The following is an 18,323-nucleotide window of genomic DNA, read 5'->3' as shown; positions in this document are numbered from 1 at the left end:
AAAGCAGAACCCTTGCTGAGAAGTTATTTCACCTTTTGAACATGTTAAAATCCTTGATACAGCCTAGTTTAAATATATATCTTAATATCACATAGTGTGGATAAGTTCCAAAAATAGAGAAAGGTGTAAACAGAAGTGTCAACCAGCACTTCTGTCTCTTGAAAAGACAGCTTGAATTAAAGTGAGAGACTCTGGAAAGTATAAACACTGTCCAAGGAGGGAAATGTCAGAATGCATGTCACATGAGAGTGCAAGCTTGCTGGTACTTGCAAGACCAATTCTTATCTCATGAGGGAATAAGCTAAAGAACAGAGTGACTCTGATGAAGGTCAGCATTTTCCCTAGGAAATGAGTAGCAATATCACTGAAGTCATAACCCTGCCCCTGCATGTGTTACGGCCTTTAATATGAGACAAAATAAAATATGGACAACTGCTAACATTACAAGTATTTGAAAGCGCTTCCAGCTGCAAGGGTCTGAAATGAATGTGGAAAAGATAAATCACCTGAGACATCACAGTTCCCATTGCTGTCAGGTACCAGTAAGATAATGCATCAAACAGGTAAGAAAATTATCAAACCCAATGAATTATTCAAATCTACGTTTATTGTAAAAGGCAACTTATTTATTTACCAATAAACAAAATCACTAAAAATGAGTTCACATGAATTATATAGGGTTAAAACAGCTCAACCAGAATAATAAATTATTTTAAGTGAATATGTGTACAGATCCTCTTGCACTTTAGTAATGCAAGTTTTTGAGCCAGATAATCGGTTAGTATAATTGACTTATCTAGCCTCAACTGCTTGATCTACAATTATTTGCAGAAGCCACATATCTAGTTCACTGTATAAGCAGATGTGGTCTGTGCTGAAAAGTAGATAGTAAGATTCTTGTCTGCTAATTTAACCATTGCTTTCTCCTGGATCAGATGATGGGTTTGTGGATCATTTGGAAAAGTAAATTCAAAACTTAGTTTTATTAGCATTTGTGCAAGCACCATAAAATCTTATTGCTATAATGTTCATGATAAGATTTAGCTCAGGTCCTTTTTAAGTTTCCTATTGATCTCAATGGGTTGTGTAGCCTAGAGGGAAAGAACATTATCCTGAATGAAGTGAAAGAAATTCAGATTTAGATTTTATGCACCTAAAAACTGATATAGTAACTTACTAGTTTATTTTGTAAAAGTTCATAAGAATTTAGTCTCTTTAATTTATTGGGTTTTTTATTTCTTTCCCTCTGAGTGTAACAGCATTGAAAAATAAGCCTTCTATGGACTACACGAAGATAACAAAATGGAACAATTATTTGAAATAAAATACATTGTAATGGGATTTTTACATGTGTGCTCTCCATTGCTGAATACCTGTTAGAAGTACTAAGAGATATATTAAAAAAAAAAAAAAAAAAAAAAAAAAAATTATATCACTGTTTTGCATCCAGTGCATTCTATAACATATAGTAATCAAAATACTTTTCTTTGTTTCATTAGTTTGCTCAGTGTATTATTCTAATTTCAGCTGTGTGGCACTATTATAGCTACAGAATGAATTCTAGTATAGTTGTTATGGCTATCAGCTCCAATCTTACAACCTCTTACATAATATGTAGTTTTATAATTACTTGCATTTAAGATAGATAACATTTGTGTTTCAGAATATACATTAGTGGGTTATCCTGAGTAAATAATTATTACATAGATTTCAGATTGTCAGTTAACATATGCTGTCAAAATCATGTCCATCAGAATCCAGAGTGAGTGTAGCTTTTGTACCTGTACTAGTAAATATGAGTGACAGTTTTTCAAGATTTTTTCATTAGCTTTGCTTGGGAACTGTTTTTCCTATAGGTATAACAGTGAATTCTTGTTAGTATCTCCATATGAGAATTGCTAAAACTAAGCTGTTAGAAACTGGACTAAAAAAAGTTTGACCAGAAGCAAATTAAATTTATTACTTTATCAGAAAACATAATTACAGGGAAGCTTACTGGAACTGTGATACAAAGTGGGAATACAAGGATGTGAGGAACAAGTGTAACGTGCAAACATGCACGGTTAGTACTGAAACTTTAAATATTAGATTCCTTTCATAAAGGTAAATAAAAGCAAGAGTTAAGCATGTAGACTTTGTGTGCAGGTCATATACTTCCTCTAAGCCATTTCCTTCTCCACACAAAAAACACTTGAAGAGAAAAAAGAAGAGGAGGAAGAGGAAGGGGAAGGAGGAGAGGAAGAGGACGCGTTTGACTTCTAAATAAAACATAAACTGGAATCTTCCCTAAATGACTGGTACGTTATTTTAGAAGGCACAAGTGGATCCATTTTAAAAGATTGTGGTAGTGCTACCATTTATTTTTCAAATAATCCAGTGGGCAAGAGTACATTCATTGGAAACAGATCCTCTTCCAGCTAAAGGATTTAAAACCTACAATATTCCTTTGCCATGGACTAGGATGTTTTTGATAGTCAAGGCATCCTTTATTCCAGTAAATTAACATGAGGTATGGTACAACAGAAACAGCAAGATCTGTAAAAGAAACCCAAACTTTTGGAAGTATCTGTATTTTAGTGTCTGGAGCATTAATGTCTTCAAGTTGTTTCTTTCAGAATTACCTGTAACTCTTGTTTCTTTTTTAGGAGAGAGGAGATATATTTTATATTTTTATATAATTTATATTTACATATATATTTTATGCAACCATTTTTATTTCAGAAGATATGTGTAAAAAGTACTGAGAAAAGGTACTGAAGCCCTGGCTGCAGAATGACTGAATGCTCCAGCCATTTCAGTACACAATTGCGTTCCCTCATTCTCTATGATTTCAACAATGGTTTTACATCAAGATTGAGATTTAAGGAGAGTCATGAAAAGCAGCTCCTAAACAGAAATACCTAAAACTTAGTGATTCTCTCTCTCTTTTTTCATACGTGAATGACCTACATGGGAAAAAAATCTTTTTGTTTTTCTTTTTAAATCTGAGAAGTCCTCAAATCTTTATTTTCAACTTTGTCGGTGAAACCTGCAACTGCCAGATTTCTGTATGAAAAGGGAGAACTTACCTGTTCCTATCATATTTTATAATGAGCTTGTTCTAGTTCGTTTTGCTCAGATGAAGGCAACTGGATTTTTGACCTTGTATATTTGGACGGTTGCGTTATCAATGCATATAATTAAATTATCCTGTACTATGCTTAGCACAGGACTGGGTAGATGTTACAGCTACTTTACTCAAAATTAGAACAAAGATTAGGGAAAAATGCTGAGTTATACAGATTAATTAGGTGCATGCTTGTTTGTTTATATGTTTGGTAGTACAGGTGTGAATGTATCCTAAAGTTTTTCTTCCCAGCCCTTACGTAGTCTTTTGGGACTAATCCTCAGGGTATAATATCTGAGCTAGTTGTATTGGGTTTGTGTGGCAAGATTTTCACACTAAGAGGGCTACAGGGGTGGCTTCTGTGAGAAACTGCTGGAAGCTTCCTCTATATACAATGGAGCCAATGCCAGACAGCTCCAAGACAGACCCACCACAGGTTAAGGCTGAGACCATCAGCAATGGTGGTAACGACTCTGTGATAACGTTTAAGAAGGGGAAAAAAACACCCTGCACAACAGCAATTGCAGCTGAAGAGAGGAGTGAAAATGTGAGACAAACAACTCTGCAGACATCAGGGTCAGTGAAGGAGGGGGATGAGGCGCACCAGGTGCCAGAGCAGAGATTCCCCTGCAGCCCATGGTGAAGACTATGGTGAGGCAGGCTGTCCCTCTGCAGCCCATGGAGATTAACAGTGGAGCAGGTATCCACCAACATCCCATGGAAGACACCTGCACCAGAACAGGTGGATGCCCAAAGGAGGCTGTGACCCTATGGGAAGTCCACGCTGAAGCAAGCTTCTGACAGGACCTGTGGACACATGGAGACAGAGTAGACCACGCTGAAACAGGCTTGTTATCAGGACTTGTGACCCCATGAGAGACCCGTGTTGGAGAAGTCTATTCCCGAAGGACTGCACCTTGTGGAAAAGACCCACACTGGAGCAGTTTGTGAAGAACTGCAGCCCGTGGGAAGGACTCATGTTGGAGAAGTTCATGGAGGACTTTTGTCCTGTGGGAGGGACCCCACGCTGGATCAGGGGAAGAGTGAGGAGCAAGGAGTGTCAGAGACAATGTGTGATTAACTGATCACAACCCCCATTACTTGTCTCCCTGTGCTTCTCTGGCAGGAGGAGGTAGAGAAACAGGGAACATAACTGAGACCAAAAAGAAGGGAAGGGTGCAGGGAAGGTGTTTAAAGATTTAGTTTTTATTTCTCATTAAACTTCTCATCGGACTCTGATCTGACTGGTAATAAATTAAAGAAATATCCCTGAGTCAAGTCTGTTTTGACCATGATGGCAATTGTTTAGTGATCTTCCTATCCTTATCTTGACCCTTGATCCTTTTGTTATAGTTTATCTCCCCTGCCCATTTGAGTCAGTGAAGTGATAGAGTGGCTTTGGTGGGCACCTGGCACCTAGCCAGGGTCAACAGACCACACTGATATTTAAAGAATAGCCTCTTTTGGGATATCTTTTTGCATCTTTTCTCAAACAGATTTTTTGATCTTGAAAACTGATTGGGAGGAGGCTTATATCTGTACTGTAAAGTAAGAAGGAAATATTTATATATATTTTCTTTAATGTCAGGGTAAATACTGTTATTAAATTCCTTATATTTGGGATAGGTTTTAGAGGAAATTAATTTTTAAAAGCTATTTTTTTTTTTATTTCTCTTTTTATTTTGTTTCAGCTGAGATGTCTATTTCCCAAGTGTATTTACAGCCTGACATTGGATTTTCTTAGCATAAGCAAAGAAATTGCAAATGTTTCAGTCTTTAAAAATGTACTTGGATCTATTTTTATATCTTAGTTTGACTGTACAGGGCCCAGAGGGAGTCACAGAAATGTCTTTAAATGACCTAAAATATTATTTCTATTCATAAAAATGTCACAACTTTACAGTCCAGTATCTCATAGCTCTGCAGGCTAGGAGTCCAAGTCTCAAGGGGACAATCTTCTTCCCGGTGGAACTAAGTGCTTCACTATGGCCTTACAGAACCAAAAGATATAAAACTTCTACCTTAAGAAAATAAACAGACAAACTGGCAAAGAGGAGGAGGATAGCTATAACAAAACCTGGGTGTTAATTTTATTTATCCTAAGCTTGAAGAAGGGGAGACAACAGTTTAGGGATTGCTTTTTGACACAGAATGAAAGTTCCCTTGACAATATGGTTACTGTTCTATAAACAAGCCATTAGAAGTTAAGGGATTTTACCATAAGGAAAATCCTGTCAAACTAAACTAATGGACAGTTAGAGATGCCAGAAATGTATATGAGATATACTGGTATACTACAACACATGTAAAAGAATCAGGGATGCCATCTGTATGTAGGTGGTGTATATCAGCCCAGTTTCTGGGATATAACTACATAGACAACAAAAGATGTGTTATTTTCTGAAAATAAAACAAAACAAAACAATGTCTTTGCTTCATTGCTCCTCTTCCTCCACTTCTCAGAGAGAAATAACATAGGATTGACACCTTCTCTTTCACAGCCAGTTTCATAACATTAATCTTTAAGGAACCCTGACTCTTCACATTTCCCACAAAATTCTTCATCTTGAGACAGTAACTATTTTGTATACAGTGGGATTTTTCATTCTGACTCTAGTTTCTCCTCTCCACATTTTTATATAGTATTGTTTTCTTTCACTTTGCATTCAAGTATCTTCCCACAGGTGTTTTAAACCTGTTTCTACCTTCAGGCTTTATTTGAACTCTTTGTAACCAGCCCTTCTTACTAGATGGATCTCAGACACTGAATGAAATCAGACCTAGCAGCTTTGAGAAGTGTAAGTGGTAACTGAAAAAAATCAAATACCAGAACTAAAATGAACCAGACAAAAAAAAACAAAACAAAAAAAAAAAAAAAAAAAACCAACCAAAACACAAAAACCAAACCAGACAAACAAACAAAATCTATAACAGATAAACATGACACTCAAAGAAGTTTGAGGGAGTAGTTTAAAAACTCCATTTCATGTTTTTAGATAAATCAGACATAATGCAAAAGATATGAAAAAGCATTTCACTAAGAGTGGGTGCCAGTAGGAAAGAAGACAGCTGGAAGGTAACTTAATTTCTTACAAGGATCTATTTACTAGAAAACAAGCTATTGTTTTTAATAGTTTCAGCTAATTCTAGCAGAGGAGTTTAACTATGAATCCATAATACGTGAGGAATAAAAGTACTAAAGGATTTTAATCTAGGAAAACAAACAAACAAAAAAAATTAAAACATGTTAAGGCTTAGGAAAAAATGGGCAAAATTGAAATGATCTTAAATATATTTGAAACTAATTAATAGCAGTTAGAAAACTAATCCTTGAGAAAATCTTTCTGGATGAGGGTTAGCTTGACTGCCCAGAGAATTGTGCATTAGCTGCTATAGTGCTCTAAAGAATAAAAAGTAATAAGACAGCAAGATACATTGCGTTCACAAAACAGCACACATGGTGGTACGTTTCAGTTACATCTGTAAATTAAAAAGGCCAGACCACAGTCTAACCACTGACACACAGTTGTTTATCTTATCAAATTATTAGCATGGACATCAATACTGTTATGGTCCATGACAAACTAGCAGTCTCCCACGAGTGATTTCATTTGTGATAGACAGCTTGGATGCTGCCATACAATGTAGCTGTTCAGACATGAGTCACAGCATTCTGTTGGTCTGAAGGGCTATCAAATGTTCCCTGGACTGTTTTATCTGCTAGTGTAGGCATAGTATTTCTGATACATAATACAGCATAAGACAATGACCCATTTTCAGTCTAGAAATAGTACAAAAAACATAAAATAAAGTAAAAACTGGAAAAGGAGGAAGCTCAACATAAATTCCTATGGGAGTAGTGAATATCACTGCATCATAAAATAAATGGTTTATTATTCTGAATAAAAATATGAATCCAATTTACTTAATTATTTTTACCATTGTACATAGGTGCACAAACTGGTCTTTGTCACGAGTTTTTGTAGTAGCACTGTAATAAAAATAGTTAATGAAGGAGAGTAAATGGGTAAAATACTTTGCTTTGAATACGTTTATCCCCACTATAGGCATAAATAAACTACATTTAGATTATATATCAAAATGTGCAATGAAACAATTTGCAATAACATCTCAGCAGAAGGTTCTACATCAGAAAATTCAGGGATCTAACCCAAATAAGAAAAAGTTTGAAAATATTTTATCAGGCCTCAGGAGTATCTCAAAGAGTGCAGAACAAAGCTGAGAGTTCATGACCAAGGATACATAGATTAGAAAAACAATGCATCTCTGAGAATCTTATATGTAATGGGCTAAGTAAGAGTGAACATTATCACTAATCACTATAGGAAAAGAAGCCAATATAAAAAATATTAAATGAAGTGTTGATAGAATTTTTTTTTATAATAAATAACACAGGAAAATATGTGTCTAATCAAAGACCCCATAATTTTGAAATGCCAGAAAATTTGCAAAAGCTAACTGAAACAGTCCCATCCTAGGTGTTGTCCCATGTTCTGACTCGAGTTTTGAAACTCAGAGTCTACCAGTTAACTTTCTTCAAGCTCCCATCTTGTGTTTTCCAAACTGATGGTTGTTCACATTCACAAAATATGATTATGCAGTGGGTCAGGAATCACGAGGAGCTCAGCAATTCCAAGCCCAGAAGGCAGAACAAGGGCATTTTTTGCCCATGCCCAAGTAATCTAACATTTTGCATGGTATTTTGTTTTCTTTTGAGAACTATACTACTTAGTCTCAGAGGTCAACTATGTTGCTCATTTCCTTCTTTTTCTGCAAGTTTGTCCAATAATCCCCTTTGGTTATGTGAGCTCTGCTTTTTTATAAAACTCTTTTCTGTCACAAAGAAATAAGTTATAGCTGATGCCTTAGGCTACAGAAGGATAAAATATGTCTTGCTGAGTCTATAAGGCACTAGCAGAAGAGCAGTGCCTGTAGCTATTACTATTTTCCATCTGTCCTGTCTTCTTGATATGTTTGTGAGTCATGTTGAAGTCTCAGAACCGGTTGGTGTCTTTGGTCAGTTAAAGAAAGTGCTGTTTGGTGTCCAGATGTTACATTTATTTTTCACTGGAGGAAATTCAGCTAGCTGATCCTGTTAGTAGGATCGAGTGGTATATCTTTCTGTTGAGACAGAAGTTAAAGAGACAATCAAGTGGAGAAATATAATAAAAAAGAAAAGAAAAACCCCAATGACCTTTATATGATACATTAAAACTAATCTAATTTTCACAAGGATTGGTTTACATTGAAAAAAAATATTTCAATATGAGTTCATCTCTAACTTTTCTCCTTTTTGTTTTCTCTTTCTTGTATGTTAATATCTAAAACTACAAATTCTCTATATTCTTAAACAAACAAACTGCATCTCATTACTGTTGGTTCAAGCATCAATTTCTTCTGTTTCCTTTAGAAACTATGTATTTGTTTGTATTATGCCACTGGCAGGGAACACTATATTTTTTTTTCATTTAAACAGGTATTTTACAGACTGAAAAATGTCAACAAAAATATTTCTCAATGTATTCCTTTAGTTACTGTCAGGACAGTCATTTGTTCATGTGATTTAAATATGCATACATACACACATGAACACACATAGTTCCTTCACTGAGATAATGTTATAAAAATGCATTAATAAATAGACATATTATATAATTAATTTTCAGTGTTACTTAAATTAAACAGAACATTCTTTTACTGCCTTTCAGTCAATTATTCAAACTTGTTAAGAAGTTTACGAGAGAGGTATAATACTGGTCTACTCCAAATCCTTAAAATAATATCTTAATTTAATGATACATTGTAGTTTTTTTACAGAAATACAGTATTCTTCAGCTTTCCTCATTGCATGATAGGGAACTGGAATGATATAAAATTCCTGTGTTTGTCTGAATTGAGGAATGACAGTTTTATCAACATTTTTTCATACAGCTATATAAGATGGTTAACATATCAGTGGAACTCGGGTTTGTAAAGGTAAGCACATTTGTAGAGGTTTAGAGTATTGGACATATCTTCCTTTTTAATTTCTGTGCTTTTTGAGAATCTTTTCCCTGGTACTCTCTTCAGTAATGAAGACAATTGCAAAGAATGCATCTATACTTCTCTTCAAGTGTTTTCTTTCTTAATTCTCCATATGAACTGGAAGTCTTCAGACTTCTTATAATCAACAGAATGAAACAGTCACTTCCAGAGTACAAGTAATTTCTAATTAACATTTTAAAGAGCTCAGATAAATCTCTTATTTTTCTCCTTTGACTGAAAAGACTACATTTTTATCTCAGACATAGACAGACTTATATTGTGGCCATTTGAAGTGAGGTAAAATTAATCCCACTTCAAATTTTTGCAAAAGTCATGGAAAATGCACAGCATCAAGCTTAGAGCATTCAGTTAATAGAATTGACAATTCCAGTTTTTAATTTATTTAATTTGTTAAGAGCAAAATGATATGTAGGCTTTGTCATATGAGTTATCCATAAATCAGCCAGAAATTAAAATAATTGATTACTATCATCTTCGTCTAATAACGATCTGCAAATAATCAGCATCATGGGTCTGAGATTAACAAAGTTAAGAAGAAGCTAATTAGATATAATATTTTGATGAGTATTGTGTTTGCACAGATTTTGGAGATTTTTCTAGTTGCCATATAAAATATCAAGGGAAATGTGGCTGTGTAATTTAGTAAGTGGCAGTACACTGAATAGTACTTTGCAGGTAAGTCACTTATATCACATTTTATCTTGTCATATTTTCAGTTTAGGTGTTTTGGTATTTTTTCTTAATATTTCTGGTAGTTAATTTCCACAATCATATGTAAAGATTGTATTATGCATGTCATAGTAAAATTCTTGGTTATCTGTTTGCAATTCATAATAAGCATGAAAAAGATATCCTTTGAAATGTCTGTCACTGAAGCACAGGTATTAATAAACTGCACTAAGCCCTGGCTATTATTCCAAATACGTTTCACCTGGAACATTTTTTTAAATCTGGAAGAAATTACCTTCACTTATCCAACACACTGTCTTTTTGTTATTCTTATTTTTCATGTTTGTTTGTTTGTTTGTTTTTTCCTTACAGTAATAAGTAAGCAAACTTTCCAGATGGGGAAATTCACCTTGAAAAGTGTTGAACACTGATATAAACACAGTATTAAGACCTCAGACTCCTTTCTCTTCTGACATACATTGCAGACTTAAAAATGTAAAAAGACTTAATTGGACAAATCACATCATAGAATTTTCTGTGCATTTAGTCCAATAGTTAACACACAAGAAATAAGTATGGAGCAGTACAAGATTAGATGCTTATAAAAAACAGAGCAAAATCCATGTTTGCTGTTACATCACAATTTCCTCTTGTGGAAGTACAATTGCACACCATCATTGCCACAGTATTTTAGATAAAGCTACAGTGTTCATAGAATCATAGAATCACAGAATCATAGAATCACAGAATCATAGAATCATAGAATCATAGAATCATAGAATCATAGAATCATAGAATGGTTTGGGTTGGAAGGGACCTTTAAAATTCATCTAATTCCAACCCTCCTGCCATGAGCAGGGACATCTTCCACTAGATCAGGTTACTTGAACACTTCCAGGGAGGTGGAACCCACAACTTCTCTAGGCAACCTGTTCCAGTGTCTCACCACTCTCACTGTAAAAAAATTCTTCCTTATATTCAATCTAAACCTACCCTCTTTCAGTTTAACAATGTTGCCCCTTGTTCCATCACTACAAGACGTGGTAAAAAGGCTTTCTCCGTTGTTCTTGTAAGCCCCCTTTAAACATTGAAAGGCCACAGTCAGATCTCCCTGGAGTCTTCTCTTCTCCATGCTGAACAACCCCAATTCCCTCAGCCTTTCCTCACAGGAGATGTGTTCCATCCCACTGATCATTTCCATGGCCCTCCTCTGGATCCATTCTAACAGGTCCATGTCTTTCTTGTATTGGGAACCCCAGAACTGGATGCAATACTGAAGATGGGGGGATCATGAGAGTGAAGCAGGGGGTGAAGAATCACCGCCCTCGACCTGTTGTCCACATTTCTTTTGAAGCAGCCCAGGATATGATTTGCTTTCTGGGCTGTGAGCACATATTGCTGGTTCATATCCATTTTTTTTTTTTTTCACCAATATCCCCAAGGCCTTCTCTGCAGGGCTGTTCTCAAACCCTTCATTCCCCAGTCTGTATTGATACTGATGATTGCACCAACCCATGTGTAGGACCTTGCACTTGACTTTGAACGTCATGAGGTTCACATGAGCCCACTCACTCAAGCCTGTCAAGCTCCTTCTATATAGCATCAACTTCATGATACAGCTTGCTGTCATATGCAAACTTGCTGAGGGTGCACTCAATCCCACTGTCTATGTCATTAATAAAGGTATTGAACAGTACCAGTCCCAAGATGGACCCCTGAGGGACAATGGTGATTTGGAAGTAGAACACATTTCTGCATTCTTATCCTGAATTTCTCTCTGTCTCTTCTGAATATCTTAGAAAGGTGATAAATTTATAACACTGCTTTAGAAATATCCACATTATCACCAAGTGAACAGGTATATCTACACAGCATAATGCCATGGCAGAGAAAGCTTTGTCTCAGAAGCCTGTTGTGACAGAAATAATTAGCTCAGGTGGATTTGTGTTTTGGCATTTCTGGTTTGCTTCCAGTTCTACAATTAACAGATCTAGACCTAACTGGTACATTTGTAAACAAATCTCCCTTGTATACTGTTGAGGACACCAAAAATATAATTAAATTTTACATTTTCTAACAGGAGTTTTTCTTATGTGGAAATTTATAAGCTTATCTTGTCTATTGTATGCTACAAAAACTAATGTTTGTGTTTAGTATATAAGAGGTATGGCTCACAGAAATGTGTAAGAAACAGAAGAATCATAGGAAAAAATCTTCATTTTAAATGGCTGTTAGAAGACTTTTCAGATTTTTCTTTATTTTCTTCTGCACGTAGAATAATTTAAATAGTAAGGGCCTCAATAAATGTAGCAGCTATGGCAAGTTGGTGTCTCTTATAATTTTTCATGATGACAATTTATAATGACATACACTGTTATATTGCCAACTTTAATTAGCATAAGCTAACAGAATGTTAGTGCTGTAATTTTCTTAAGCTGCCCTGTTTTTGCTATGGCATGGCATTACATCCTTGTTTTAAATCAAACATCTGCTCTTCAAGCTTACAACCAAACTGAAGAATGTTGGTTGTACAATATAATAAGCAAAAGCCAATATTTTGTTATTTATCCAGATAAAGATGTTGATGATGTGAAAAGGATAACTTCAGCCTTACTGCTTGTATTAAATATTTTTTTCCAACATTTGAAACTATTTTATACAATACTTACTTGTTTTAATAAATAATGAAATCATTAATACTTATGAAAAAAAGTGTTCATTAGTCTACATCTTAATACAAATTTTTAATTGAATTTAACCATCTTGCACTTTTAATTTCATTCATAAAATTCATATTATAACAATATCCACAGCCTGGTTCTTATTAATGTCAAATTGAGTATGTCATTACTTTAACTTCTGGGAAATAAGAGAAGTAAAATATGTTTGTTTTTTTTTTTTTTCTAATAAGTTATAATCTTAAAAAATAAAGTTTTATTGTGTGATTTGTTCTTAGGAAATCAAATGCATCTTCAAAGATTTTATGAAGAAATTACTAGTTAATCCCCTTCTTTCTAGAATAGTCATCTGCTTAGAACTACCAAGGAAATGTTTCCTATACAGGTATGGGTAAGAAGAACACTATCTGAAGCGTTTAAGAAAATACAACACCAAAATCTTTTAATACAGAAAATATCGATTGTGATTTTTTTTAAGGATTTCCAGCAAGAGTATTCTCTGTAATAATAGTAATTTAAAAATTTAATAACGTTTGCAACAGATAAAATGTGAGACAAATAATTAAAAAAAAATAATAAAAACACTTAGACTTTTTTTTAAGAAGAGCAGTGAGCTCAGTTTTAAGATCACCTTAACTTTTCAAATTTAGTATTTACCTAAAAATATTACAAGAAATACGAAGTTCATGGTACGTACCTTCACAAACAAAACAATATTCTATGATTTATTTCATAACTACACAATCAAGAAAGTGTGTTTCTGGATGAAAAAGGTGTAAGGATGTTGGACTTTCAGGACGTCTAAGCAGTCAGCAGTAAAATATCTGTAGAGTGGAATTAATTCTAGTTTAATGGGGAGCTGCTAACTAAAGCTGAATGGCTGAAATGTGAATTTATATGCATGTAGAAAAAGTACAGTTTCAACTGATTTTTTAGTAGGATGGCTTTTTGGTAGACAGTCCTCTTAACATACAATCTTGTAAAGTAAAAGCCCTAAATTTAAGCCTTTATTTTAAATGTCAGACTTGACATATAATTCCATAATCTACAGATTATTTACAGAATATTGGGGAGGGAGGAATTTGAAAGAAAGATTTCTGAGGAAAAAAAGAAAACAAACTCCCATGTCAATGTTTTGTAAAAAGATATTTTTACTTTTCTTCAGATCTGACCCAAAAGAGAAATTAGTGGAAAAAATTACATTTAGATCCAAACAAAACTTTAAAATGGCTGAGGTCTAGCAACTTTTATTGCAGCTCTTCTCCATGATATTTTTTTCTCTTTGGGGGAAGAGAATCATAGAAAAATAGAATAACTCATGTTGGAAGGGACCCATAAGGTTCAATAGATCTAACTCCCTGTTCCTCACAGGGTTACCTAAAATTAAACCATATGACTAAGAGCATCATCCAGACACTCCTTGAACTCTGATAGGCTTGGTGCCATGACCACTTCCCTGGGGAGCCTGTTCTAGAGACTGACCACTCTCTCAGTGAAGAACCTTTTCCTTATGTCCATCCTGAATTTCCCCTGACACATCTTTGTTCCATTTCCTTGTGTCTTATCTCTGGTTACCCAATAGAGAAGATCAACACCTCCCCATCTCCTGTCCCTCTTTTGATAAATTTGTAGACAGTGATGAGGTCATTCTTCAGCCTTCTCTTCTCCAAGCTGAACAAAGCAAGTGACCTTGGCCGCTTCTCGTGTCTTGTCCTTGAGACAATGGCATTTTAGTTTGACCATTTTGTTTACTTCTCAATGCTCCTGTTAAAGTGGATGAACTGCTCATGTCCATCTAGAAATGTAGAAAGAGAAAACAGTTTCATCATCCAAGTATTTTCACAATTACTAAAATGCAAAGTTATTCTACAACAGTATAATCTTTATTTTGTCAAGTATGGGGGACATAATAGATTTTAATTTCTTCAGCTGAGTTTATATGGTTTTTTCCTAATCTGCCATTTCGTGATGTTGATGTATTAATTTATGCTGATTTGGTTTGAGCTTGGTTTCTGTGTTGAGTCTGTTTATAACAGTGTTGAATAAATGAACGTGAAAAATTTGTTTCTCAATCATATATTGTGGCTGAGTTACTGTTCAGTGAACTAAAGGCAAGATCAGAAGGCTGGCAGCATTCCATCCCCAAGCCGAGATGGTGCTGAAGTGCATTTACTTCCCATTTGTGTCTCACTCACTCATAGATAGCAGCAGTGATGCTAAGCTTGCAAAAGTAGCTTCAGGAAACTATAAAAAATGGAGCTAAGAGTTGTAATGACTACCATTTTGAATTAAACAGATCTGAAAAGGCTTGAAATATTGATAAGAATGCTTTGAAATATATAAAAATAAAAACATAATATAAGGTGTGATTACAAAATGACACACAGAATGGGACATGCCAGCAAAACTCTACAATGTGGAAGGACAGCCAGTTGGATTACATGAAGATAAGTCTATTTAGAGTGCATTGAGTAAAGACCCCACATACATTTCACACAATATACTCCACTTGATTTTTATTCTAGAAGCTTCAGTTCTCCTTAAAGCTGTTATGGAGCTCTTTATTTTCATATCATTATCCCATGTATAAACATATACATATTAAAAATAAATAATAATTTTTAAAAGTATGCCCAAGACCAAGGAGGAAAAAATTTCCACTATCAACATCATATTCTTCTGATCAAGAATCTCAGGATACTAGTCACTTGTCATAATAACTCCCTGACCCAATTTTTTTTGAAGACCAAAGCTGTAGACATCAGGACTCAGAGGACCCTTGGAAGTATAAACATAACACTAGAGAAGACGACTCCAGTGGATATAATATGTATGCATTTGCATTGTATTACTAACTATAAGTGTTAGCTTCAGTGTACCTGTAATAATAACTCCATGCTGCATTTTGATTGGACTCCAAAGGCATTAAGTAGACTAATAAAAAAATACTAGTTCCACATACAAGACGTGTTCCTTTTTACTTCTAATTAGATTTTGAGCATAACAAGAAGGAAGGAGAATTTTACTAATGGAGATGCAGGAGTTATTAGTTCTCTGTTATCCCATTTATAACTAAGTTGTTCTTTCTACACAATAAGGATCTTTTCTCACTCCATCCTTCACACTGATCCTCTCTATAGTATAGTTAGTTTAAAATTTCTTGATTTGGTTTATAGAGAGCATCAGTTTATCACCCTTATCAAATCAACAGACAATATCAAACTACTCCTCTCACAGTCAGAGCTTTGATTTCTAGGAAACTGAGCTATATGTTAAAACCAGAGTTAAAAGGGATTCTATGGGAGATTGGATGGTTTATGAAAGATAGCTTTTCTTTCCCATTCATATGCTAAATACTTTGCACATATACATCTGTGTATATCTAAATTAAAATGGGAAAATACTGTTTGAGAATGTAAAATTAACTTCTATCAATAATGGGATTTGCATTAAATCAGTCTCTTCAAATTCACTACCTGTATTTTAATTCATAGATCATAATGGTGAGAATTAGGAAGTCTCCTGTCCCTTACTGATCACTCATCAATTGAGTTACTGTGATATTTGTTGTTGTGCAACTTTTACCCTGAGGAAATATTGTCGCCCTGTGCAGCAGCCACAGAAGCAGATACTGAATTTGGTTTGGTGGCATGCATTCAAAAAAACTTAAAAAAAAAAAAAAAAAAAAAGGTTTCTGGCCTATTGCCAGGTGGTCCCACTTTTCCATCTGCTGGAGAGATTTTAATTTGCGATTACTTTTTAAAAACATTTTGGGGCCTTTTCAGTCATATTTCTTTTTAAATGCTTGCTTGAATGGCAGCCAAACTTCATTTTGGCAGCTCTCTGAGGTTAGATCACCTTCTCACAGTATTGTTGGGACTCCCTACAAGCAATATTGAGAAGAGTTTTTTGTGGGTGTCTAGTGAACCTGACATGTATGATAAATATGGCAAGAGATTTAAGGCCACTGTTGTAAAAAAAGGTAGCAGAAGCTTCCTCCTTTGAGGAATGATCACACTTGCAAGTTCAATAATACCATGTATTTTTCCAGAAAGTATGAACTGAGTGCAAAAGTTATGTCTGGAAAAATATTCAAGAAACAAAATAAAAATTATTTTTCTTTTTAATTAGGACCATAAATCCAAGACAAGTATTTTAAAAGCTAGATTTTCAGAACTACTCGTTGCAGGGAATGAAAAATCATGACTGTTCAGTAGCTCAACATTGGCTTTCAACATACTAACATAGAAAGAGAGCAACAATACATCCCCTGTAAATTCCTCAGGACTGTATGCTGAATATCTCTAAAGGACCCTATTACACAAACGGTTTGGCAGCATTCTTGATGGTCATTAAAACTGACCACATTAATAAACAATATGTTAAAGAAATAAATAAAGAAAACAAAATCTTCATTAAATTAAGATAAAACAAAACAAAGCAAACCTGAGATTTCATTTGACAATTCTATTTGCATGAGTTGTCATCAGTTAGAAGTTGTTGTTGCCTGCAATTATTCATGTGTCTTTCCAATGCCATAATCCCAGAACCCTGTATTTCCATGCATCTATCTATACTTAGTCATTCCAGGATGAATCTTATCTCTTATATCACTGTTGAGAGTTAAATTTACCAGTGAAGACTTGTCTATATTTATTGAATATAGAGTAATAACCTAACATGTTCATTTCAAAAATGCATTCGTGTATGTATAATTGATTTTAAAACTACCGTGAGCTTTTATTTCCTTTAGATTCCTTTGAAAATCTTTCTACTTGCACTCCAGCCTTCTCTTCCAGTGTCCTCATGACCATACTTTTAATGTCATCTAGGTAAGTTTTTATAACCCATGTCTACAAGGCAGGACCTAATGATACACAAGGCTGGAAAAAAGAAGGGGTGGTGTTCAGACAGAGAATAAGGAGAAGTGGTTTTTAACTATCAGGTGAATTAGCTAGGGCCTATAGTTTTGTTGAATTCTCTCTCCCTTTCAATAGTACTGGTTGCTTTCTAAAGAAAGGCCACTTTAGTTTTCTTGCCATCTGATGACATAATCTGCCCTAGATTTTAGAGAGGAGGCAAGATACAGTGGTCTTTTCTTTACTTAATTTGCACTGGTGCAGATGCATATGAACGCACTGATAACAAAACTGCTTATTTTGATACAGAGCAGACTCACTTCACTTGAGGGTATGTAGCCTGTAATCCACTCATTGCTCCTTAGTGTGGGTTTGGGTAAGGCAGTGGGGTGACAACAGAGTACAAGTGGTGATCCTCACCTAAAATCAAGAAAGGATTGTAAAAACTATGGTGACAGAATGCCCTCCTGCCTCACTAGGAATTACTGTAGGAGTCTCACCTGTACTTACAAACAACAGAGAGAAAAGATAGCTTTTTAAGTACTTCAGTGGCAATGGGCAGTGCAATATAATAGCTTACTTTCATGATAAAAGGTCTTTGAAAAGGCCTGAGTTTCTGATTTCTCTAATGATATTGTTAGAATTGAAATTGACCACTGTGTAACTGCAAGAACTGCAGAGTGGTACAGGACAAAAATGCATTATATGCTGGTAGATATATAAGGGGCACACCAGATTCTATTTGTGTTCCCTCACTAATGAAGAATTTAGACCTGCTATAGATTTCAATGTCCTTCTTCTGTACTAATCTGTATGCTAAAGGTAAATCAGCTCTGCAAGTTGTAAACTTTGTTTCTCTTACAACGGAAAAAGTGTCTGTACAGGAAGATTTCTCTACTTCTGCCATATTCATAAAGAAAAAAAATATATGAAAGCATTCTTCCT

The sequence above is a fragment of the Tyto alba genome, unplaced genomic scaffold (genome assembly GCF_018691265.1).
Source record: "Tyto alba isolate M040663 unplaced genomic scaffold, T.alba_DEE_v4.0 Super-Scaffold_45, whole genome shotgun sequence".
Lineage (NCBI taxonomy): Eukaryota > Metazoa > Chordata > Aves > Strigiformes > Tytonidae > Tyto > Tyto alba.
Note: the sequence above shows the minus strand (reverse complement) of the source record.